Source organism: Oxyura jamaicensis, chromosome 1 (assembly GCF_011077185.1).
Source record: "Oxyura jamaicensis isolate SHBP4307 breed ruddy duck chromosome 1, BPBGC_Ojam_1.0, whole genome shotgun sequence".
NCBI lineage: Eukaryota > Metazoa > Chordata > Aves > Anseriformes > Anatidae > Oxyura > Oxyura jamaicensis.
The window spans coordinates 65,197,896-65,224,345 of NC_048893.1; the positions used below are offsets into that span (position 1 = coordinate 65,197,896).

The window sequence follows — 26,450 nt, forward strand, 5'->3', positions numbered from 1 at the left end:
ATACCCAGATAGAAGTTTCTGGATCAGCATAACCCTAGGTGATGGATCCTGCTGCATGAACCTAGTTCTTGATTTTGTACGTTTACTTTAGCTCTATAACTCTCAATCAGAATCTCAGATCTGAACATCCCCAGCTGTGGGAGCTCCATCATACATTCCTAATTTGCTTTTTCAGCTGACACAGCTATGATGACAAAAAGGAGGGAAGAGACATCTTGAAAATGCAGTTTTTCGCTATGCTAACTCAACCTGAAACATATAGCAAAACACTTTCAGAACTCTGCTGCCCTTCCTCTCAGGAAGGCTGGCAAAGCATTAAATAAATTTGGAAGGTTCATACAAATAGTCTTTGCTCTTTTCACAAAGCTCATGAACAGCTTTTGAGTGGGGAATGATGCTGCACCAGATCTTGAGAGGAGGGGTGTTATTTTAAGCCAGTTATAGCTCAGTTTCTGCAGTTGACAGCTACGCTTGCTGGCTGGGGTTGGAGCTGGCTCCTGGCCCTGAAAAGGAATACAAAGGTCCTACATACACTGACTTTTTGTGCTAATGATGCCACTCAATTACCACTCTTCCTCCTTGCTTTCAGACATCCTCACCATGCATCTTTCCTGCTCATACAGACTCTTCCTGAAGACAAAGGAGCCTGAGTACACCTGTCACCAACACCATCCCAGTGACTCATCCCATCTAATTATAGAGGACTGGACGCTGCCCTGCAGATAAAGTCCTGTGCAAGTTTGTCCCGTTATGGTCTTTTCCTTCCTGGTCTTTAAATGGGGTTGAAGCAACTAAGATCTATGTGGCTGTAGTCTGGTGAAATGAATTCTCTTCATCTGTGTGCATCTCACTTAGCGAAAGGATAAATTATACAAAAAGTGTACTGGAATGTGGGAATATTGCCTTTTTATCAGAAACATCTGCAGGAACTAGTTTGCCATATGTTTTTTTTGGTTCAAAATGACATCTCTGATTTTCTGACTGCATAATGGTTGTCCAGTTGTCCATGAAGCTTCTTTCCCTGCATCCCTCACATTGTTCATAATTTCAGGTACTCTTTAGGCATTCATAATTCAGAGTAGCACTCAGTCATGATATTAATGTTTAAGAGTACTTTCTTGCTCCCTCCAACTTAGACCTTTAATTCAGCTTTTGATTTACTCTGATTTCCTCTCTTCTGAGAAACTCTGCTTCCCATCTTACTTTCTCTGCAAAAGATTTAAACTTAATCCACAGTCTGAACATCCTTGAATGCCCGCCTGTAACTCAAAATCTGAATCTAGAACAGCTTTTTCTTTCAAAGGCACTGAGCAGAGCAAATGTGCTACTTATGACTTGCATTTTGGTTAGTGCCATGTACACACACAGAAGCATCTGCATCTGTGCCTTTCTGTATTTTGGTCCGCACTGTGTGTCCTCTTGTGCAGAGTTACAGGTGTTACTAGATTCTTCTTTGGGGTCTGCAGAAATATGTGCCAATGAAGCAGTGCCCAGCTGTGGAAAGTTGAAATGCAGATCTCACCTGAAGCATGAAGGTTTGTGTGCTTTAGGTTTAACCAAACAGCCAAAAACATAACAAGGGATACATTAGTGTTGTGTAACTGCCTTGTATAAACAAAATTTTTTCTCAAAGATGGGAAATTTTAGTACTACACAGAACTGTTTGTGTTGGGAATGATAAAATAAAAAAAGCAACAGTTGAAGATGATATTGTATCTGTATATTTTACATTTGATATTTTACAATATGTGCAGGTGTCTCTGGGAAACATCTCTGTCTTTATCCCACTTTGTTCACAAATTAAAATAAATTAGAAAATTTAGCTTTCTTCCTTGTCTTTTTAGCTTATTGTACAAATGTCCTGTGGAATCCTAAAGGGCAAAGAAAGTACCATTGTAATTTATTTAAAAACACATGTATTTTGTGTCCTTCCTCCCTCCCCCCCAAGTGATTTAAAAGAAGAGAGATGGTTATCTTTTTCATCCCCAAATTCAAAGGGCATTCAATGTTTGCCTGAGGCTCTATGTTTCAGAAAGGGAAAGGTAAAGAGTAGAGACAAATAAGAACTTTTCCTAATACAGGAGGTAAGAGAGATACAGAGATGTCACAGGTTTTGTGATGATGTGGTGAGGTCTCTTCTGTTTGTATTTTAATGAAAACCGCAGTTTTATGGAAGCTTCTCTTGTGCTGGGAATTTTGAGAAGCAGTCTGTTAGATACATTATGGGTGGCTGAAGAGCAGATGTGTGAGATTTGGCAGTTCTAAGGTGGCCAGAGCAGCTCTGGTTTGACTCTGCTCTTATGCTATAAATTGAGTGAGAGGAGTCTTCATCTGCAGAAATTCTTAGCCTGTCCCTGTTTACTCAGTTTGTCTGTGGCATTTGGCAATGTAATAAGCACAAGAGCCTGTCTGTCTGTCTTCTGACATATTGTGATGCTAGGAAATAAATCCTGGGTATCTCTGAGCTTCACCTCTATTCATCAGCTCCCCTTGTGTGGGTGGGAGGGTTAGGAGCAGCTATAAGCCCTATAGTATAAGTTATGTTCCTTGTTGTTGGAGGAAGATCCCTCTGGGTTTCTCTAAGCAGTTTGAAAGAAGCAGAAGGTGCCACTTAGGCTACCATTGCTTTCCCTTTCTTCTACAGCTGAGACACAGCCACGAGCTCTTCATTTTATTATTATTTTTTCCACTAGTAAAATATTGTTAATAAAACTTTGTCACAGCAGCCAGAGGAGGACAGAATGGAATAGAAAATTCTTGTCATTTTATTTCAGTCTTTTGATATCTGATGGTTTTCTTCAGTTTGCAGTAGTTTCAAGTAATTAAATGAAAGAAAGCCTGATCCACATAGCAACAGAGACTGAGAGAATGAACAAAGTTAATTAATGTTAAGGCTGGATATCTGCATGGTAAACTAAAGGTTCCAGGATATACTGTTCTTCTTTCTTCTGTTCGTCTATGATTTCTGGTTTGTCTGCCTTATTTTTTGACCATCACTTAAGATATTTTATGGTTGTTATCAGCCATGCTGATAAGCTAAGTTACCTGGAGATTTCTTTCATCTCCTTGCCTCATGATTCAAGTCTCCCTACGCTATTTTTGGAAGATGTTCTGAGTTTCAAAATGACCAAGAGATTATGCCTGTTTCAGGGCCGGCAAGAGATGGGGTTCGATTTTGTTATTTTTGATAAAGTGGGGAGGAAACAGTGGAAAAAGGAAGGGTGTAATATTGGTTTGGAAGGGTGTAATATTGGTCCATGTATTGCCATGCTTCATGCTGTGCATTAAGGAAGGAAACATGCGAGCCTCGGAATAGGGGTTTCACATGGTTAAAAGTATGGAAGAGCATCTTGCAAGATTTTAAGCTTTCTCCATCATTAACAGTTACAGTTGTTGTCATATTTACAGCCATAATACAAAGCCAAAGGTTCCTTAACTGTTAGGAAAATTTCCTCTTTCTCTAAAGTATTTGTTCTTCCACCAATTCCAAATATAGTTACTGATATTTTATTATTATTATTATTATTATTATTATTGTAGCTTACGTTTGTTAAAAAATGACTAAAAATATAATTACTGATAATATTCTAAATTCAGATGGTTTGGCTTCTGGGACAAATTCATCTTGTTTCAAACCATATTTATCAGCTGAAAGAGCAGTTGTCAGGGACCCTCCTATCTCACGCTGCTATGGGACTCTGGAAACAGTTCCATGGTGAGGTGATGTCCTCTTGGAAAACTCTGGTGCACTTGGAACAAATCCTTGGACTTTAGGCCACTTGGCAAGGACGCTGTAGATTCCACCCAAGTAGTGCAGGCAGTAGGAATGGACAACTTCTGCTTGGCCAGAACAAAACCCTTGTATCCAGAAGGCAGAAGATGAAAAGCAGAAATGGACAGTTACAGACAGAAATAACATCTAAGACTTTGTGTCAGTTGTCTCACCTTGACTTATGGTCTGTAACGGGGCGTATTATTCTTGATGGTACTCCAGATCAGTTAAAATGAAGATTTTGCAACAGTTTCAGCTAAACTTAAAACTGGAACACTTTCACATAGCTAACATAAAAAAAAAATGCACCATATGATTCATATTATTTTTCTTTAGTATTATGCTATTTATGTTGTTCCCACATTTCCTGGTATTTAAAATACTTTGAAATAACTGCCAGCACATAATTACACAGTTCTGTTTGTCAAGAAGTGTAGCTGTGAGCTTGGCATTTAGGATTTTGGAAGCTTGGATACTACCAGAGAAAGTTTGGATTGCAAAAATGCTGAATAATAAAAACAAGTATTTATCTATAAATAATCTCAGTAGACTTCGGAATTCCTCAGCGCTGAGGTAAATTAGGCAAGGGACTTCTCTGGTTTGCATATGCTTCATTTTTATTCTGGTAACTATAAATACTAGAAACCTAACTTTTCAATGAAATCATAGGACCTGAAGCCACTTTGACAAGGGGCGCAGACCAGTGCAGTGCAGTTCTGGTGGCAGGGGCTGGCGGTTGAAAGAAGGGCGAGCAGAGATCAAGTGTTGCCATTTGGTAATGCTGTGAGCTGCCCATACCTTTGTCAGTGGCTCTGGCTCTGTGGCTGACCCTGCCTACAGATGGTCACCTTGGATTTTACTCAAAAATGTACTTTTTCCCCGAACTTGCAAAATGTCCTGCTTGTGTTCAAATTGGGCTTTGTTTTCACTTTCCCATTGTTTGCACAAGTGCCACACAAGACCCCAGAATGAGACTAATGGACCGGGAGGTGACAATTTCCTTCATGAAACGTGGTGGGCTTCTGTCTTACAGTGGCTTGGCTTGCCTCCCTGCCCTGTCTACCATTAGGGAGAAAAGCAGCTGAGCTGACATTGCTGGAGTGAAACGATCCGGCTGGCTTTGCTGCTCAGGGTAGCAGAGGCCAGTGCCATAGAAAATGGAGGTCCATGCATGTCTCCTGCTATTCCACATCTCTGGTAACAGCTGTTGATGTATAGCAGCAACTACAGGATGTGTGTGGGGGGGGGCTGTATGCTTCTGAAGTACTAGAAATCCCCCGACAATGTTAAAAAAAGAACCATTCAGACAGGGCCAGGGTGGAGGAACTGAGGGAATAACAAATGGACTGACGTTGATGGCATCTGGAAACTGCATCAGTGAATGAAAGATGTGCTTACCAGAATTAAAGCAGCAACCATGCTATGTAGTTTTATGATGCCTAAGAGTAGTATAACCCGCTTTTGGCATAAAGTCTCCGTAACCACTATTCCAATGCTTTATCTCTCAGCAAGCATTTAGAGTGAAGCAGATGTGAAAATTAGATTTCAGATGCAGTAACCTGGTTTATAAATTTGCCTGGTATATTGAACTACATCTTGTGTATTTCTAAGGATTCCAATGTAATAATGTGTGTCCTGTGCAAAAGAAAACCAAACAACCTCCTTTCCAACCCCCCTCCACTGCTGTCAACCCTCTATATATTTTTCACCTATGGATTGCTGTTTACCTCTGCTTTAACTGTGTGATGAAATCAATCCTATTCTTCAGTCTGTCCAAGCTTTTGTTAATTACTTAGTACTACAAATATTTTCATGACAAATTTCAAACATTTCCTCTTAATGGAAATAATCGTGTAAAGGCTGCCTAATGCATGGAGAAATTATATTATACTTTTTATATTCAAAAACTCCTGAAATATCATGATCTGAAAAAATCCATGCAGCTACAATATTTAAAAAACAAATAGCTTATGCAATGTATATATATTGCTTATACAGTGATATACTGTATACGGCATACATCATATTACCTGTTAGAAAGTGTTTTATGTGTGTTGCTATTTTATACATCATACAGCTTATGCTATACTATTTTTAATGTATTGTTCTATATTAATATTACAAAAATAAATCAGTGCTCATGTGCTTAATCTGATATGAGGAGAGTAAGTGGTGCAGCTTGTCCTGCTGATGTCTGGGCAGGTGTTTTACAATAGTCGCAGTAGCAGCAGCAATGTGTTCTTTCTTTTTACTTTCTGCTGAAAGTAAAACTGATGCCTAGCATCCTCAGCATGCTCAGCATGCAACAGAAAGTCAGGCTCTGTCTTTGTAGTTGGACTGAACCCTATGACCCTAATCACATCAACTGTGAGGCTGGGACTGTGGTTTCCCATCTTATGGCTGAGAAACGTAAAGAAGAAAAATAGCAATGAGGTAGCCAGGCTAGCAATGGGTGAGGTCTTGAAGTGTTTGTCTCCAGCCCAGTTCAGTATCTTCACACTATGACATGTCACAGGAAAGCATCCTTTGTGCTCTATAATGTTTGAGGGTGTAAGAGGGTGGGGGAGGGTTCTGTTGGGTATATATTTATAAGTACAAGAAAGGCAACTGGACTTTTTAACTTACTTAAAAAAAAAAAAAAAAAAAAAAAGTTAATTTTCTTAGTGCAATGACAAAGCTCCTCTGTTGTCCAAAATGATGGATATTCTTGATGCCAACAATGCATCCTTTCCTGATTACAATCTGTATATGTTCAGGATCTTGGTAGGGTGGATGGAGATGGGGGAAAGCATTAGAGTCTACACCTGCGGTGTGGTACAAAAGAAGACTTTTTTGGACTTTGAGATAGCCTTATTTCTCTGAATGCCGCTACTAGAAAACGGATAAGAACAGATATTTCTGGAAGACTCCCAAAAAGTTAGCAGAGATTTTCACTCAATGTCATATATTGTTTGGGGTATGCTTATTTCTAATGGATTTTAATGGTTGTCTTATTCCTAAAAAATGAACTCCATAAGCAAATATCACTAACTACAGCCGGATTCACAAAAGTATTTCAGGTGCTTTAGTCAAGTCCCATAAGAAAGACAGGGGAAAAAAGTGCATACATGATGATGGAGAATTAAAGGAGAAAAGGTAATACTAGAGTAGTTACAGTTTTATTATTTTTTTTTTTTTATTTTTTTTTCCCATGGAAAAAAAAGCAGTAGACAAACAAGATGAGATTTCATTTTGATACTCCCACAAATATCTTTATCTGGTGTTCTCAGGAGTCTTTATTACTTTCAGTTAAGCTGTTTCATACATGTGCCTGTTTATCATGTAAATGTCATTATATTTCCTTTTCACAACACCCTGCATTAGCTTCTGGTCCAACCATCACTTTTAGGCACAACATCTCTGAAATCCTGAACTTAACATCAGAGAACTTCTCAACTGCAGAGTTTCATTGGAGTTAACCCATTCCAGTCTGATGTTTCCCATAATCCAAACCCTCAGCTGCTTGTGGCTGATTATAGTTTTTGCAAGCTGTTGCAGTTTTCTTCTGTATTTTCCTCTTAAACTTAAGGTAAAGTAGTTACTTAATGGCCTGATGTTTATGTGAGACAGAATAAAACACATCGATGGGCCAGCACCCATCTGAGGTTACTTCAGAACTGAGTCCCCTTAAATTCTGGGAAAGCTTGGGCTCAGTTGTGTACTGAGAAGTTTGACATGTCTCTAGATGAATGTTATCACATTGCTCGTCTTTCTAGCCTGGACACTTCTTGAAAAGGCATTGCTATACAGAAAGACATTTGCAGATGTTTTATTTAATCTTTACTCCTATTATGATTTGTACTTGGTGTTAATAGCTCTATAACAACTTGTTTAAAGAGAATTCAAATTTATTATTTTGTTTTTGCAGGAATGACAACACATGGCTCAAAAGTATCTCAGTTTACCACTGTTTTAAATATTTCACCACTGGGACACGAGCGGAAATACTGGTTTGTTAGAAGCATAACTCAGTCCTTTTCTAATATGCTCAAGTATGTAAAGCCATTAAACATTTTTTCTTTTTCACAATGAGATTATGTCAGTTTTATTTTTTGGAATCTACTGATTCTACTTCCTTCTATTTATCCTTACCTCATCTTTATTTTTTTTTTTCCCTTTTGCTACTGGCATTAAAGTGATTTTTATTTTTAATCAATTAATAGCTCCTTCCACTCATTAGACAGTGCTGAGTAACAGGTCCTGAGGTCTAGTGGCTCTTTTGTTGTCACTATGAGAAAGACCTGTTATGTGACTTACTCTTTTCATAGCTGTCATGGATCAACATTATTTCCCAACCCCAGAGAGATTCTGAGCAGTTCAGAGAAATTATGAAGAAAGGACTTTTATTTTTCTTCCAGTCTGTGGCACTGTGCATGTGAAATTATTCTTCGCCCACTCTACTTTTAAGGAACTAGATTCAGCCTTTAACACCTATTCCTACGGTCACATAATTGTTCATCACATTCCCTCCTCTTTTAACTTTAAATTTCTCTCCACTTTGAACCTTTATTTTATTTTTCAGTTCTTTTTGTACTGACCTTGTGTTTTGCCAGATCTGCCTTGACTTACTTTGGTATTATATCAGGAAAGATATTTATCGTGAATGAATTCTCTTAGCTCTCTGACCTCTGTGAAGATGTGGCAATGTCCACCTCTGACAATCTGTTCCTAGATTTTATTATTTTTACTTTATTTTTACCATTACATACCTTGAATATAAATATACAGTTACTGTTATTTTCTCGGAACTCTCTTCATTTGGCTTAGGAATTGAGGTTTTTGGAACTGAACACTTTGCACCAAGAGTGGCTATAACAGTCATGTTTCAAAAAAAATTTTGTAGTCCTGCAGTTTCTGTAAAATTCCCCAAAGAGCAGCCCACTTGGCTGGAGCTTACTGGAAAAATGGAACCACCAGGAAAAATGCCCCATGCCTCCTCACTCTATCCCTTATTGCCAAGGCACCAAACACTGAAACTGCATTGACATTTTTGCTGTCTCACTTTGCAAATTCATGGAATGTATAAGCTAGCTTCTGTGTTTTGTTATCTTTTTGTATGTTAGGTAAATTTTCTCAGATTGATCACTATCGTATCTTCTGATGTTTTGTTTCCTCTAGGTTCCTCTTGTGTGCTGGAGATGTCTGAGCTCCATTAGTTCTTGATGCTGGTGGCCCCAGGAAAGTGGCAATCCTTCATAAAGAAAGTAAGATCTAGAATGTGGCTGAGAAATCCTGGAAGCAGGAACTCTTGGAGGACTGTACTGCAGGAAGCTTTCATCTTTTATATATATTCTTCTACATGATGAGAGTCCATTTGCTTAGACTTGCTAATTGAGACTTGAAGAAAGTACAAATGGGTGAGTGATAGCCATTCTATAAAGATGTTTCTTCAGGCCTTTTTTAATAAAGCTGAATTTTTGTTGTACAGCTTTAATGTGTTGTTCTGGGGATACAGATACAAACAACATCTGGCCACTGTTGCAATGGATCAAGCCAGAGCTCTGCATGACAGGCACTGAGACAAAGAGGCATGAGAAGTTAACACCAAAGAGATCTTACATAATCTGTCTTGTCTTATTCTGTAAGTCTAAATACAATGTCCCAAGAAAAATACAGAGAAGAAAAATCCAACATGCCTGGCACTGGGGACATGCCAAAAAACAAAACAAAACAAAACAAAATTTCTTCTGTTCACCTATCTCACTCTTTTGAAAAAGTACTCAAGCATATTCACCTTATTTATATTGTGAAAACTTTATCTTCTGTATTCAGCTTTCCTTTATATCCTGCTTAGAAAAAGTTGTCAGAGACACTCCAGAGATGGATTCTTTGAGTCATGGGGCTGAAGCTAATGGAAGCCTCCCACTCATGTCAACAAATTAGTTCACTTCCCAAGTGAACAACCTGAGAATGTTGCAGATTTACTGTTTCATGCAGTACCTCACAGTAGAATAAATGCAGCTCTATAGCTGCAGTTGGAACTAGATGGAAAACTACAAAAGATTAATTTTACCTGTAAGCTTTTATATTATCATTTATTTGAAATTCACCTCTCAAATCTATAAGCAGTGCTGATAGTTTATTTACTAAGGAATATGATAGGGTGAATTGTTTAAATGATTTGTGATGTATGAAGAAAAGCATGTTAATAATAAGATGAGGAACTCCATATGGGGAATTGTGTACTAAATACCATCAGAAAAAGATGGAATCAGATGAGGGAACCAGAAGTCAAAATGAGCATCACCGGGGTTATATAACCCTGATTTTCTCTGCCCTTTGACTAAGGGCTTTGAACAGTTGTAAAATTATAGTTGCCTTTGGGTCCATAGGTCCCAGACTACCTCTGGATCCTGGACTCCCCACAGTGATACTCGTCTCCACTTAGGAAACCTTGTGTTGGGTTCTGGTTCAGTGGGAGGTCAAGGGGGGCAATGGATTCTCCTGGAGATGGGCTACGCAGATATACTGAAGGAGCAGAGATAAGCTGACCCACCTCTTAACAATGTGTCTTCATCCTGTTTTCATTAAATTCATTCTAGCTTTGAAACAGGGTCAATTTCTGGAAATTACAATATTTCTGTCTTTTTTATTATTATTTTTTTAAAATTTATTTAAACATGTAGACTAGTATAACCTGAAATGAAATATCACAATGCTTGAAACTCATAATTCACTTGTAATGCAGCACTATGCCTTGGCAAGATCACTTTATATAAACTCCTAAAAGTACTGATAGCTGAAGAACTACAGACAATAAAAAGAAAAACACTTTTTTTTTTTTTTTAATGTAAACTTAACCAAAACAAAGTTTCTTCAATAACCTCAGGTAAATTAATAACAGTAAGTAATGCAGTGAGTAATGTCAGTGAAATCTTTCCTTGTATCCTTTCTATGTCATTATGTAAAATAAGTTTTAAAATGTTAAAAAAAAAAAAAAATATTCCAACTAATAAAACTATAACAATTGCCCAGGGAAGTGGTTGAGTCACCATCCCTGGAGGTCTTTAAAAGACATTTAGATGTAGAGCTTAGGGATATGGTGTAGTGGAGGACTTGTTAGCATTAGGTCAGAGGTTGGACTTGGTGATCTTGGAGGTCTCTTCCAACCTAGACTATTCAGTGATTCTGTGATTCTGTTTAAGAAAATTTCTTAACCAACTCATTTCCTTTTCTTGAAAGATGAGAAAGATGCTGTAAAAAATATTCCTCTCCCTGCCCCTGGGAGAAAAACTGTGGGCAAATATATTTTCCCAAGGGGAAAATTCTGACCAAAATAATGTTTATTTACAGCTAATATTCTCCCAGAAGAAAAAAAAAAATAAAAGTGTAGGCTTGATTTATTCTCATACTCACCGGGAGGCTTGGCTCACAGTATCTTCAAATCTTCATTTACTGGTTAAGCCTTATTCAACCACAGGTATGTATTACCTGAAATGTAAAAGCAGTCTGAGATATGGAATAGAACGCACAATACTAAAGAAGTGGAGAAAATATGTTCCTCAGCATATTCTCATGAAGATCTGAGTGTTTTTCATTCTTCGTTCTTACTTAATTGTTGACTGCTAGTATTGAATTTCTGGGGGATTAACTTTTTTTTTATTATTATTATTTATTTTTTTTTTCCACTTCCTCAAATTATTTCATTTTCAAAATACATAATAGTTGACTTGCAGAGCCAACTATGCACATTGTACCACAAAACATTACGATGCCTTGAATGGGTCACACTGATGAGGATGTGGATGCCATTTCATTTTTCAGGGCATATGGAATGTGCCTACTGTGTGGATACCAAAACTAGGAAAGATGACCTTGCTTTGAGACTGTGCTTCCACTGAGTTCTAAAATACTTATTAAAACTGCTTTATAAATAAAACATTAGAGCTTTTGACATTTAAAGGCTTCAAGACATGCCATAAGACTTACTGCAGAGCATTTACGTGAGTCATTTGCTGACCCTGCTGTTCCTTCTTAAGGTATAAACTTTTACAAAAGAAAATAAAAAGAACATGGTAATGAGTGGTAATTAGACCCTGAAATAGGTAGTGAATGCTGTTGTTTCATGCTGATTCTCATGCTTATAACAATATGCCTTGTTAACACAATACCACTTGGTTTGTACAAGGAGGTGAAATTCAACCTATTCTATGAATTGAATGAGACTTAAAACTGTTGCTTGACCCAGAAAACATGTATTACTCCTGATCTGTATTCTAACCCATCTTGCTTTCTGCAGGAGAAAAGAGCAGTTAGTTATTTCAAACAGAAGAATATGTCTTCTCGTTCTTCATCATCTACATTACAGCAAGAGGATCACCTTTGGGAGGAAAAAAATACAGGAATAAAATACAAAAAAAAAAAAATACAGATACTAATTTGGAGACAGGTTAGAAATCAATTCATGTTAAAGCATTTAGTACTTTTTTTTTTTTTTAGTACATTTTTTCTTTTTTCTCCCATCTATTGTGTATCAGAGCTGTTTTTATTCCCTCCTGGGAGGAATGTTGCAGCCATTAGTATCTCATCTCTATTGACTCAGTGCTCCCACTACTTTAATGGCACTTGCCTGCTTTGCAGTTGCCTTCAAACTTATGGGTACCTGTACTTCCAGTGTTACTATCATCTGCAAAACTGATCGCACATGAATTATACCTAGAAAACACATGCTGGTGCTTACTGCCGATTGAGGCTTGGGATGTGGTTAATTAATATAACTTTCCCTGGAAATGCTGGAAGAGATTTACAAAGAGCCACAAATAACAGGAAGCATCACAGATTGAATATTGACCAGGACTGTTTGAAAGTACTATTTTCTTAAACAGAGGGTGATGAATGTCAGAGAGGGAAAAAATTCCTTGTAAACTGGAAGTTGCCAAATGCATAAACAGAGCAGACGGTGTAGCAGAAGCTCTGCTTTTGCTCTAGCACAACAAAAAAAAAAAAGGGGGGGGGGGGGGGAAAGGAATTTAAAAGAAATACTAGCACATCTCCAAGAATTAGTGCTATCGGGCATGTTTTAAATTGGATTATTATTAATTTCAGATCTGATGGCAAACTTTGTTCCTTTTGGTATTTCTTGTTGGATATTTCACCCTTGTAACAGCTATGTCACTGAGCCTTCACCTAATGATATAATAAATGCACACAGTACATTTGTTGCTGACATTTATTAAAATCTGAGTTAAAAAGGCCAGTTCTCTGTCTGCCATAAAGATCATGACTGAGTAGTTTATCAATATCATTTTTTTTCAAATGGTTAGACATACCAATCATTTCCAAACACTACAGCAAGAAACTTCTGTTGTATAATAGCTGTGCAATATTCTGTTGTATATCAAAACTACTTTTTGTTTCATAAAACAAAGCCTGTAATTTAATGTAATCTTAAAATGCAGGGTAGAAGCCTGCATTCTTCAGAACTTTTTTTTCCTGAAGCACAGGAAAAAAACTTTTTTTTTTTTTTTATTTGCTATCACTATGAAATTATTTAAACCCATCAGTTTTTAATTCAATATCCATGTGATCTCATGATAGCACAGACCTCAGGGGATTGAAGGTTAATGTTAGTTTTAGGTGAGAGCAAACCAAAACAGCAGCACTTGGATTGAAGTCCAGATTTTCCCAAAGCTCCAAAAGACTCAAATCCAAATTTTTGTTTCTCCTGGGAAATCAGTCTCTAGGTCCTCCTTCTTTTTCCTCCACCTATCTGCCCTTCATGCACTTATGCACTTGCTGGATTTACAGTAAACTTTTTAAAGCGGGGGTGGAGGGGGGTGGGAGGGGGGAGGGGATGGGTGCTGCCCCATGTAGTACTTTGCACGGGGAGATAAAGGACTTAATCTCCCTGTTCCATAGCCTATTAGAAGTGCTGTGGTTTGACAGGTCAGCATTGACTGATGGAAATTGCTTGAGACATGCTGGATGTACAGCAGTAAAACAGCCACCAGACTCAGGGAAGCTCAGTGGTAGTTTTGTCTATTATAGTAATAGTTTTGCAGTAGTATGAACAGGCTTCATTCTCATGGCAGGGGACATAGGAGCTGGTTCCCTAAAGGGAACATTCTTTTTCCAGTACATTATATGGTAAAAAGACCCCTATTTCCTTTTTTATTTTTTGCTTTTAACACACAGAGAACCAGAATGCCTGTGATGCTGGAATCCATGGTTAATCCCATGGGAGAAGGTTCCAGCCTCAGCAAACAATAGAGCTTTTTTACTTCCTTGACAATTCTCATATTCTCACTTTCTCTAAGTAAAAAAAATCAAGAGCCAGTGCCAATAATCTGGTGTCTTTACTCATTTCCGTCATTTTCCATCATTCTCCTCTGCTCCTAGGTTTGAAGTTTTCTAAGCCTTGCCTTATTTCTATTTCTTGCACTGAAGACAAAATAGTTCTGTAATGCTTGCCTTAACTTCTTCCTCAAGAAAACTGAAAAGGTATCACAGAGATTGTCACCATAGGTTTGAATCACTAAAAATAATCTAGAAAATAATCTAAAAATAATCTAAATATTACTGGGTGATAAGAGCAGGAAATGGGGAAAAAATACCCCTACAGAATACCTTTGCATTTTTCAGCTAGGGACCTTCCTATTGGCTTATGGTTTTTCTTGGGAAGATGTTGCATCTTGCAGAGTCTCTTGCTAGAAGTGTTCCAGTTGATCTTCTCAGAGGTTATAGCTGAGGACACCTGGCCCTGCTTCTCAGAAAAGGGCAATCGGTCCTAAATTTCTGTTGTAAGTACACAGCTGGTGTGACACACAATCACAGAATGGTTGAGGTTGGAAGGGACCTCTGGAGGTCATCTTAACCAACCTACCTACTCAAGCAGTGTCACCTAAGGCAGATGAGCTGCAGAATAGCTTGGCTGCTTGTTAAGATAAGAAAATCTGAGTTGGAAAGCAACAAGAATCAGGAAAGCATAGTGTTTCTTCTGTACCTGCTTCATTGTGTCTCCTGCTTAGGGTCAGAGGGAATGCAGGAGCACTTAGAGGTTAAAGAAGCTCAAGCAGTAATAAGGGAGTAATTGTGTGTGGACAGATGGGTTATGGAAGGCTGAACAATTTTTCAGAGATAAGGGCAACGTGGCCTGTCGTGTGGCCTGAGTCATTTGCTAGAAACAGGTATGGGAGCCCTTGAATTGAGTGAGCCCCATGGCTCTTGTGAGTTTTGTTGTGTGCTGCTGTTCTTTAAGGTACAGGGAGAAGCTGTTTCAAAGGATTTTTATTTAGCTTCCCTACATGAGCTTTTTCTCAGCCTACATTTTAATGCTTGACAGCTGAGCTTTTACAAGTTTTCAGAGCCATTAATCAGAGCACTGTTTTGGGAAGATTTTGCAATGTATATTTGAGAATTTGTATGGCACTGGTTTAAATTAAAAGCTAAGGCTTACTTTTGAGGCTGCTTTTGGACTCCTTCCTTAAAGCATGGAGCTATGTATTATTGTTCTAAGAACCCATAATTAGTAGCAAATGTTTGCAAAATGCTAAAGGTTGTTGCTAGGGTGCTCCTTCAGGCTGGGATGTGTGAGGGATGGTTAAACCTAATTTAGATCTATTTCAAAAATTGTTTTCTTAAGCTGCAAGTATAGATCATTTTTATGCAGTGCAGTACATTTTGACTTTTCAAATGGGCAATAGGAATAAAGGCATTCCTTCAGGAAGAGGTATGACTTCATGTGAGCAGAAATCAAGTTCCCATTCTCTGAAGTAATTTGCCAGTGGATCGGACATGAGATAGGAAACAGGACTTCAGAATTGGGAGTCTGGTTGTTGTTGTTGTTGTAGTTGTTTGGCTATAGATGTGTTGATTCATTTGCCCAGAACCACTCAATTTCAAAGGTACATTGTCAACTTGCAGTTTAAATAAGAACCAGATGCACATATTTTATCCATTCTGACGGTAAATGATAAGTTTTCTAAACTGATAGTAAAATGTTTGAGAAACACTAAAGAAAAAATCCAAATATATATATATAGCTTATATGAACCTTGAATGTTCCAAGTGATAATATGATGATTGCTTTTCATTATGTTCAGATTCTGAAAGAACCATATAAAAGGTGCTTGATTTGTGCCAAAAGATCTCTGAGTGTATTTTATTGTACAATACACTAAGTGTTAACACACAGTAGCTCTTCTGGTGGAGATGATTGCCAGCCAAATAAGTTGACCACCTGCAGACAGGAAAGGCTGTCCCCGCTCTTTTTCAGGTGACGGTCCCATGAGGTATGGTGTTGTTAGAATCAGGCTGTGACATTCAGGTCTTGCTTCCAGTTGTGTTATGGATGCCCTGCATGAGGTTGATTAAGCCAGTTACCTCTTAGTGGTTCATTTCCCAGCCTTCTCCCTCAATGTTTGATTCCATCTTCCTGCCACTGCGTTCCATCTCCCTGCCCTTTTTTGCATGGTGCCTTTGCTTCTCAGCTAGGTTTCCTGAGGAGCACTTGTGCCCACTCTGGGCCCCCGAGGACACCACAAGGCCAGTTGCATCTTGTCCCTGCCCTGAGCCACCTCGATGGGGCCTCACATGCTGCCCATGCACACTGGGAGGTGGGCTCCATTGTGGCTCTGGCCCAGGCATGCATGTCTGGCCTAAGTTACACCACATGTGGAGCTTTTCAGCCATGTTCTCCAACCCCCATTTTGGCTCTATATCTCCATGAAATGGCTTCAGTGAGAGGGCCATCTGGGGTTGCTCTCCCTCGGGGAGGAAGCCAAGGCATACAGCTTCTCCTGTGGCACCATGAAGTCCTTGATAGCTCTTACTAGCTTCACCTGGCACCTCCTTTGCCCATGAGCCTGGCCTGGGCAGTGCTATGGCCATGCCACTGCCCCCATCTTCTGATGCAGGGGTTGCTTTCAGCCTTGGGGACATTGTGTGGTCACAGATGTGTGGCCTCCATGGATGCCTGCCTGCTCAGCCAGGGGCATCATCATGTTGGACAAGCTGCAGGCTGGGCAGTGATGGTAGTGTCAGAGGACCCATGGTGGAGCTTTGGATGTAGGGAACAGAGATGGGAATGGGGAGGGCTGGAGGAAGGTGGCTTGAACTGCCGCAGGATCAGGACCTGGGGCAGGTGCTACTGGTGATAGTCCTATTCCTAAATAGGGGTTCCTAAATGTGGGCCATCAATGGCAGTGGCTGAGCACTCAGATTGGCTGTGGAAGTGTGGGTTTCTCTTCTCTGGCTCAAATACTATGAGAGTTGAGATAGATATAGGCACATGTCACTATTGTCACGGGTCTGTTGCCTTTTTCGTTAGAGAGATGTGGGAAAATGAGTAAAATAACAGTGTCTCAGAGGCCAGTTAAAAGAGTGACATTCAGCATACAAATGATGTGCTTTCTTAAACATTCACCTTTTTGGTCTTTCACCTGCATTTTGTTGTGAGTAAATTGGTGGGTATGCAAGAGTGACTTTGCAGCAGCTCAGATTTTCTGGTTTGCATTCCCTCTGTATCACTGTTCCTTGGTGCAGGTTTACATGCACAGCACTTGCCGTCTGCTCTGGAATGCATCCAGCTCCCAGGGTGCCCTCACAGGATGGCAGTCTCTAGATTATGAAATTGCATAGACTCTTTTGTGCTTGTTTAGTTACACTTTAATCTTGGGCAGCCAGATGCACATGGAAGTGTCTGTGCACAGTCGGTGGGGGGCTGTAATGCTTCTCATAAGACTTCACTGGGCTGATACAATGGAATTACTTGAAAATCATTCTCCTGGATTGTTGAACTGAAAAGACAACAACAACCCTGCTGGTGTACGGTCCCTTCTCGAATCCTGCTTTGTTCATTGCTGTTTCATTATGGATAATCATTTGAATTGATAGGGACAGGGAGAGAATAGCATTTATAAAAAGCATTAAGAATGGTTTGTGTCAGAGGTAGGACCTCTCTCGTCTGCTCCTCTCCTCTTCATCTTTGCTGCTAATAAAATGTTATTCTCTCACTTTCAGAGGGAAGAGTTTGTCAATTGTTTAGAGTTACTCTATTTTTACTGTTGAAAGTAAGGTTAGGATCTCTCTATATAGAAACCACTTTATGCTGCAATTCACTGCAAGATGTGCATTATTTCTTTTACCTAACCCCATTAAAAGGCTAATCTAACTTTTCCCAATATTTCCTCTTTCACTATTAATTATGAATGACTTCTCTCTGTCTTCTCAGAAGACAGACCCAAATGTGGCTTCCACAGAATAGGAGGGACAGGACAAACAAATAAATATATCCAGTAGGAGATGAAGCTCAGCCTCAGCACTCTGGTTTGCATCAGCAATTCCTAACATGCAAGTCAGAGGCAGAATGTTTTAAATGTTCCTTCTGAAATGAGTCCCAAGTGGATGAAAGATTACTATTTAATTTTACTTTCCACCCAGTGGGAAGCAGGCATTAGATAATATAAACTAGCTCACTTACCTCTGAAGTTTTGAAAATTTGCACTAGCAGATGATCTGCCTAACCCTATGCAATATCTGTAGTGCCAGGAGGAGCATGTTTCTGCCCTCCTGGTCTTTTCTAATGACTTTTATCAAGCAGGATGGACATGTGGACACTTGTGTTTTGCCACTGCTCTGGAAATGCCATGCTATTCTCTAGTGGCCTAAGAAAATGTCATTCCATACTGTCTTTTCCTTTCCCAGGTGCAGCAATTTAATATGAGTTTTTGAGTGTTTTTTTTTTTTCTTTTTTTCTTTTTTTTTTTCTTTTTTTTTTCTTTTTCTATCTAGACAACTTGAAGGGAGTGAATGGTCTGCCCTCCATCAGCTCTGTCTGTCACTTTGTTTCCTATAAATAATCTGCAAGTGCTCATATATCAAATCTGTGCTTGTCTGGATAAAGGAAGGTGCAAAGGCCATGACTGGTAGGCCTGTCAGTAATGCTAAACCAGTTCTGACTGCAGATGAGCAAGAAAACTGGGATAAAGAAGCTTCTAACTTTGGAAATTCAATGTGCAACTCAGATTACAAACAATTTTCCCCTTCAGCTCATGATGAAGTTCTAGGCTTCCAGTGAAGATTTTGTACTTCTGAAAAAATTCTAACACACTTCCATCACTGAATATTATTTGATTGTATCAATCTAGGTAATATATAGTTTGAATAAAATCACCTTGAATTGGCAGAGTTATCCATGTCAGCATCTCTGGTGGCCAGGCCACTTTAATCATTTCCAATTTTGGAATGCTGTGCCCTGGGGCTGCAACACACCTTGCTTCCACCAAGGGTTACCTGCTGTGCCATGTATTGCTGCAGGCATGGGAAAGAGGTGAATGGGACTGTTGCAGCTACACTTCACTCTGTACATTTTGTTTTGTTTTGTTTTCCACTTGATTTTCTTTCTAAATTCAGTCTAACACTGACATCACTGAGTACCTGGAGTTCAGTCATGTTTATTGTGAGCCTGTCATAATCTGCCTCTGTTCACTGGTGGTTCTGCATCATTATGAGAGGTAACCAACTCCGAGGAGATTAGCTGTTCAGAGGGCCTGTTGTTAGCTATTTAAGATGCCAGAGTTTAAATTTGTTTGTTTGTTTGTTTTGTTTGTGTGTGTCTTTTTTTTGTTTTGTTATACCACCTTGATCCTAATTCTCTCAGCTCCAAACAAAAGCTGTAGCATTTTGTCTTAAAGCCTATGAACAAATCTTCACAACCTGTCTACATTTGAAAGTAGATCTATCTGTAAGCTAATGAGTCAAGGCAGTACTATTATACGCATTTTGTTACTGGAGCACAAGAAATAGGGCAACAGGATTTTCCCAGGGTACATAAACTTGTGCTATGACCTGTTTGCAAGTAAAAAGGACAGACTTATCACTGATTGTCTTTCTTTATTATTATTTTTTTTATTTTTCCTGAAGAAACACTCAAGTTAAAACTAAAATTTGTTCCAGCATTTGTTGTTGGCAGTTTTTGTTTGTTTTTATTTACCTCATGTCTTCCCTATCTCCCTTTTACCTTCATGAAGGATCAAGGACAACCAGTTGGATTTAGGAACCCTCACTGCACAAGTGTTAACTATGAAAATTCTGATTTTCAAGTGAATTCACCTGAAGTACATACTGCTGCTAATCAAAGAGTCTTTAAGTATTACTTAGACTCTTGTTTTTCTCTAGGCCTTGAAGTCCATGAACAGACTCCAGTTGCTTTCCATTAATTCTGAGGACAGGAGATGCCTTGTGTTTGTTGCCTCTTTGAACTCTTAATATAATATTAGTCAGCAGTACAGCTATGTAAACCCTGAGACAGTAGTTAGAAATAAAACGAAACCAGCAGACTGATGAGAGTTTTGGAATTAGTTTAAGCTGTATTTTTAAACTGTGTTTTCATTAACTTTTGGTTCAGTGTTTTGTGAAGTAGTTTTTAGGCATGTGAGTATCTGATGTAGTTGTGTTGCTTGAAAGCTGTAGTTAGAAGAAAGCCTAGTAGTCTTTAAAAGCTGGTCTTTTCCAGATTCGTTTTCTTTAGTTTGTGGAAAGAGCTTGGCTTTTAGGTCAGTGTAGGTGAGTGTGGGTGGGTTTTGTTTGTTTGTTTTTGAATAATGTTATCCTCTGTATGTGACTTGGCTTCTTTATTTACCTTGAACTTGTGAAAACATGTTTTAATGGCAACAGGGGAAATTGAGCAGGTGTAAGAGCCTATGACTTGAGGAGCAGTGCTGCAGACTAAAAATGATGAAGGCATTTTTGTTTCCTTAAAATTATACTCTAAATGTGCATTTGATGAAAAGAGGTCATGTGGCTTATGTCCTGACTGTGTGGTCATGGGCCTGTACAGTCAAGGCTGCAGTGTGTAATTTAGACTTACCTTCTTGCCTCTGTTTCATCTATACCCTAAGATGAAACATACTAGACAAGAGATGCACATGGCATCCTCTGAGAATGTGGGACAGAAGCAATGGGTGAGTGTTTTTGCTTACTTATGCATCACTTACAGTGTGTACAGACTGGCCAGTAGTCATCTTGTTGATGGTATGTCCTTCTCTAAACAGGAAAACGCTACTATAATTTTCTTGTTATATGTAGTTAAATTAATATCTTAAAATAATCCTGCAGAGTGCTGTTGAGTATTTAGTCTCACCAGTCATAAGGGACTTGGTATATGTAAAATATACTAAGATATAACTGTCCATAAAAACAGTACCAGTATTTTGATGGTTGTTGCCTGTCCTTGCTTTTTGTTAAACTGGCTAGAGTATAAAACTTTTTTCTTTAATAAACAGAGCTTACAATATGGCTGCTGCTACTTACATATCTTTAGAGCGTCTGTTGTAAAGTCCTCCTGAGAAGTAGCAGAGAAGGTCTCTTTACCCCCAGTTTCAAATAGAGTTGATCTTTGTGATCAGTATAGTGTGCAGGGACTCTTCTAAACTTGTATGTGCAACTTCTGTTTGGCAGCTTCAGCACTTATTCTGGCACCCTGCTGCTTTTCAGAATGAGTTGTCCATAACAATAACTGCTGCAAGATTTTAGTTTGGGCAATGGTTTAGTGGCTTGTTCTCAATGTCCTTCAGAGAACTGTTGGGGAATTTCCATAACTTAATGGCTAATGCTTCTTGTCTGACTTACCCTAGCCAGCTTATAGGGCTTAGGATGCCCCTTCTTTTGGATATAGAGCAATGTGACTTGAAAGATGATATTCTTAGAAACAACTTAGGATGGCATAAGAAGTCTCTTGATGAGAATTGCAAGCTCATATCTGGTGTCTGTCTGCTATCTGATAACAGAAGGCTTCCCTGCTATGAACACAGCATCAGCAGGCAAATATTACCATGAGAAGAGCATGCTGGTACTGGCAGATAAGATATTAAGAAGATTTCTTGGTAACCTCTAGGAATCTCTGGTAGGAGATCCAATGGGAACCTCCTTGGACTTGCAAAGTATTAAGAGTTTGTGTGTTAGGAAGGCAGCAGGCTGTCTTGGGTAAGAAGACTGTTTTTGACTGATACTCATCATAGTAAGCAGTGTAGCTGTCAGAGAATGACTAAAGTCTGACTATGACATGAATTAGGTAGCCTACTTGGAAGCCAGGTAAAAATGTGTAGGTGAAATGCGGAGATGTTTTAGTGTTTTGTGGAAACTCCCCTGAACAGATCTTAAGCTCTAAGAAGAAAGATGGAAACTTGAGAAAATGGTGGTGTGCAATTCAATGATGTAGATTTATAGTTGCTGTTGCCCAGCTGTGACTTGGTCAGCATTAAGAAGTGTCTACAATGTAGATATAAACTGAATCTGATTAATGTGGTGATAAATGGTTTATCCCTTTCTGAGCATATTTGGTTGCTGTTGTTACTATGGTGACTGAGTACAGTTTAGATTTCATTAAGCAAACAGGAGAACCTGCCAGTTCTTCAGCAAAGGCCTGATAAGGCAACTTCCTTCACCTCCTTGACAGCAATGATGCAAGTCAAGTACTGAAAATGGACAAGTTGTCTCTTAAAACTCTGCTTTCTGGTAGTGACCATGATTCAGTTTGTATGCTAGCCTGGTTTTTAATGTTTGTGGTCTGATATCTGAGCATGTAGATGCTATCCCTCTTAGAGAGGGGGAGGGGGAAAAAAACAACAACTACCTCTGTGTTGTGAGGTGAGATGCTATTTAAAATTCATAGGTTAACTGCAACTAATAATCTTGTCTGGGGAATCTAACTGGTGCTCTAAGACACTGTGTTGGAGCTGCACTCCTGGTTGCTTTTTCCATGCTGTAAAAATGGTGGGCTAGCCCTGTAACATTCTCAGTTTGACACAGAGGTGTCTTTATGGAGGGAAATAGAATATTATCAATTCTCTTTTTGTAATAAGTATAGGTCTGGATAGGCTGGACTGATGGGCCGAGGCCAACGCTATGAAGTTCAACAAGGCCAAGTGCCGGGTCCTGCACCTGGGGCACAACAACCCCAAACAGTGCTACAGGCTGGGAGATGTGTGGTTGGAAAGCTGCCTGGCAGAGAAGGACCTGGGAGTATTGGTTGACAGTCAGCTGAATATGAGCCAGCAGTGTGCTCAGGTGGCCAAGAAGGCCAACAGCATCCTGGCTTGCATAAGAAACAGCGTGGCCAGCAGGTCCAGGGAAGTGATTGTCCCCCTGTACTCAGCTCTGGTGAGGCCGCACCTCGAGTACTGCGTTCAGTTTTGGGCCCCTTGCTACAAGAAGGACATGGAGGTGCTCGAGCGAGTCCAGATAAGGGCTACGAAGCTGGTGAAGGGTCTGGAGAACAAGTCTCATGAGGAGCAGCTGAGGGAGCTGGGACTGTTTAGCCTGGAGAAGAGGAGGCTCAGGGGCGACCTTATCGCACTCTACAGGTACCTGAAAGGAGGCTGTAGCGAGGTGGGGGTTGGCCTGTTCTCCCACGTGCCTGGTGACAGGACGAGGGGGAATGGGCTAAAGTTGCACCAGGGGAGGTTTAGATTAGATATTAGGAAGAACTTCTTTACTGAAAGGGTTGTTAGTCACTGGAATAGGCTGCCCAGGGAAGTGGTGGAGTCACCATCCCTGGAGGTCTTTAAAAGACGTTTAGATGTAGAGCTTAGGGATATGGTTTAATGGAAGATTTGTTAGCGTTATGTCAGAGGTTAGACTTGGTGATCTTGGAGATCTCTTCCAACCTAGACTATTCTGTGATATGATCAGGTCTAAGGATAGTACAGAAGCCCATTTTTGTGTGATTTTAAGTAATCGCATATGTACAAGTGTGTGAGATGGAAGCTGGCTTGCCTGTGAAAGACAATTACTGTCATAAGGCTGAAGCAGTGATAGAAGTGCTATAAATCTGGCTTCGGTAACATATTTGAATAATGATAGGCAGATAATACTGTACACAAAGAAGAGCAGTAGGTTCTGCATCTTTGGTTCCTTCTCAATTGTCAGTGTACTTAGCAGTATTTTCTAATTCAGATGAGACAGGCCAAACAGTATATGCAAGAGTGTATCTTATTCATCGGATATGCCACCCGGAGCATCAAACTGCCTTTCATGGTATTTTTGTCTTGATTCTGAATCCTGAGTTTCTTCTAGAGTGCATGAGTTAGTGGTCAAAATTAAAAATGTCTCAGCAGTGAAACAATGTCCCCCTCTTTCCTGCAACATATCTTTCAGGAAGAAAGATTGCTACTGCAGCTCTTCAGCCCCAAGCCTTGATCAAAACAGTAGGGCCTGTCAACTTGCTACATTAAGTGTTGTTTTGGGTGGCCACAGATATGTCAAGAAGTGGTAGAGACTAATTTAGCTCTTGTACAGCGACAGCTTGCCTCACAGCGTCAAAGTAGCAATTGGAAATTGGAAAATGCCCAAGACAAGCTTAGTCAAAGATGGCAGAAATATTACAGAAGTCTCTTAAAGGCAAGAGGAACAAAGGTCTCTCCCAGATGCAGCAATGAAAGGTTAATGCCTCCATGACACTTAGAGTAGGATAAAGAGCTCTATGAGAATTAAAACTAAAATATTTGACAAATATCAACAGTATGTAATTGTGGATTTCATTGCTGTGTACCTTCCTGGAGTGCCAGGCAAGTTCTACTGCCTCCAAATTTCAGATTAAATTTTGAGTATCTTTTGGTCTGAGGTAACCTTCATTACCAAACAGATTCATTGCTAATAGCACACACACCTTCATTAAGCTCTGTTCAGCCTCTGCTTGAAGGGTCTTGGTAGTTGGGATCTGCTCCTTTTGTAGCTATCGCTAACTGGCAGCTGACATACCGTTACAGAAGGCCAAGTTTGAAATAGTCATTCCAGTTCTAATTCTAGATTAGTCTTTCCATTTCTCAGCAGATATTGCCTTATTGCTTGCAGTGTCTTGGTCTAGTATCCAGAATTTGAGGCCTTTATCGGGAATACATGGAGGATATTTCCTTGCCTTATCCATTGCCCATTCCTTTCAAGGCTTCCCTGGTTCTGTCCTAATCTAAAGTCAAGTGAAGCTGATGAGGATCTAAGAAGACACTGTGTTGTTGATGTGTGTGACTCATAGTACTTGCAACTTCAGTTATGTACTAGCGCATTCCTTCTGCTAACTGTACAGAGCAAGAAAAAGAAGGGTGTAGGTGGTTCCTAACAGAGCAAGCTCAGATCTTGCTCTGCCCTCTAAGGATAACTCTACTGAACTCCAATTCTGAGTGACTGATGCCAAATAGTGCACTTAATATATATATATTTATTCCTGTTGTAAATGAAGCTGTAGTAACAAACAGCTCTTAAAGGGGCTCATATAATGTCAGCAGCAATGTTAGTCAAATGTTCCTCTTGATTTGCCATTTGAATTTAAAACAGAGAAATGATTACTGGAGCAATCAATTCTAGCTCTGCCATGGATTCTGTGAGAGGCAGTTGGGAATTATACTTCTTGCGTTTTAATCATGAACCAAGAACTACTCGTATATCAGATGCTAATAATCTCTTTTAAGGTTGAATACTGCTATTGAAAGTGTTGGTATACACAAATGATGGATTCAAATCTGTTTTCTGGTAAACATTTCCACTCTAGACACAAATGCTTGCATCTTGACACGATGTCTATGCCAATGAGTCTATCAGATGGTGGAAACCAGTAGCCTCAAGCCCCTAAACTATTAGTTAACATATTAGTAGCACTAAATCCCTAAACTCCTTCAAATTACTCAAGCTATTTTCTCCTGGAACTCTTCAGGAGTGTGTGCAAGACTTAAATAGCAAATTATTAAACTTAAAAGTGCTTTAACATTTAGCAGATTCTTTTAAAATCCTTTCTCTTTGCCTTCATATGGGGGTGCCTCTCACTGGCACCTGGAGTTTTAGACCCCTTCTGTTGGGAGACTTGGAAGGGCAAAGGCAGGACTAATATGCTGCCATGTCCTGGAACCTCTTCCTCTTCCTGAAGAAGACAAGGATCTCTCCAAGCCACTCTCTGCTTAAGAGTGACTGAAAATTCTGCTGGGCGCGAGGAAAGTTGCTGTGCTTAGATTGGACCTAATGTACCCTTTGACTGTTTTACTCTTCTAGGTGTCTAGTTGCATTAGCCTGCATGCTGACATGTTGGACCGTGCTGTCACAAACTTGTCTGCATGTTTGCAAGAGACAGCATCCAGGTTACTGCATTAAAGCTATTGTTAATCCTATTCCCTTGTGGCAATTTACAAACAAAGAAAATTAATTCTTTCTGCCTTCACTATTGTCTCTCTGCTGGCCTACACTACCAATTTTGTCACAGGCTAGCTCGGAAAAACATTTGTAAATAACTGTATGACAAAACCCACACTGTATCTAGCATCATGTGAGGATAGTGTTATTGTAGGAATTGATACTGAAACTTCCTTACTGCTGAATATGTGATAGAAAGTTTATCGTATGTCTGTGTTGCTTTCCTTGATACAGTGAATCACATAAAAACATAATTTACAATCTATAAAGAAGGTTGTCTACTAGTGTTGCTGCAGCTATTAAATTCAACATCCATGATGAGAGGTACTGAGATACAGTTTAGGTTGCTGCCTCTGCTCTAAGGAAAGGCATCAGGATGTAATCTCAATCAGGTTTTTACCAAGAAGGAATGTTTTCCTAGACAAAGATGTGTGTTTTTGGAGAGAACTGCTTGAATGTTATAAGAAACTAGTTCTCTGGAACTTGCATGGAAATTCATCAAGCATTCAACTGTTCTTTCAATATA

At 39.4% G+C, this 26,450-nt stretch overlaps 1 long non-coding RNA gene across 1 annotated transcript; it reads left to right on the plus strand.

Moving 5' to 3' along the window:
• Positions 1–973: 973 nt before the first annotated feature.
• LOC118178348 lies at positions 974–10,317 on the plus strand. The gene is made up of 3 exons (XR_004756137.1): positions 974–1,535; positions 8,930–9,015; positions 10,144–10,317. It is a non-coding gene; the product is annotated as an uncharacterized LOC118178348 (long non-coding RNA).
• The last annotated feature ends 16,133 nt before the right edge of the window (positions 10,318–26,450 follow it).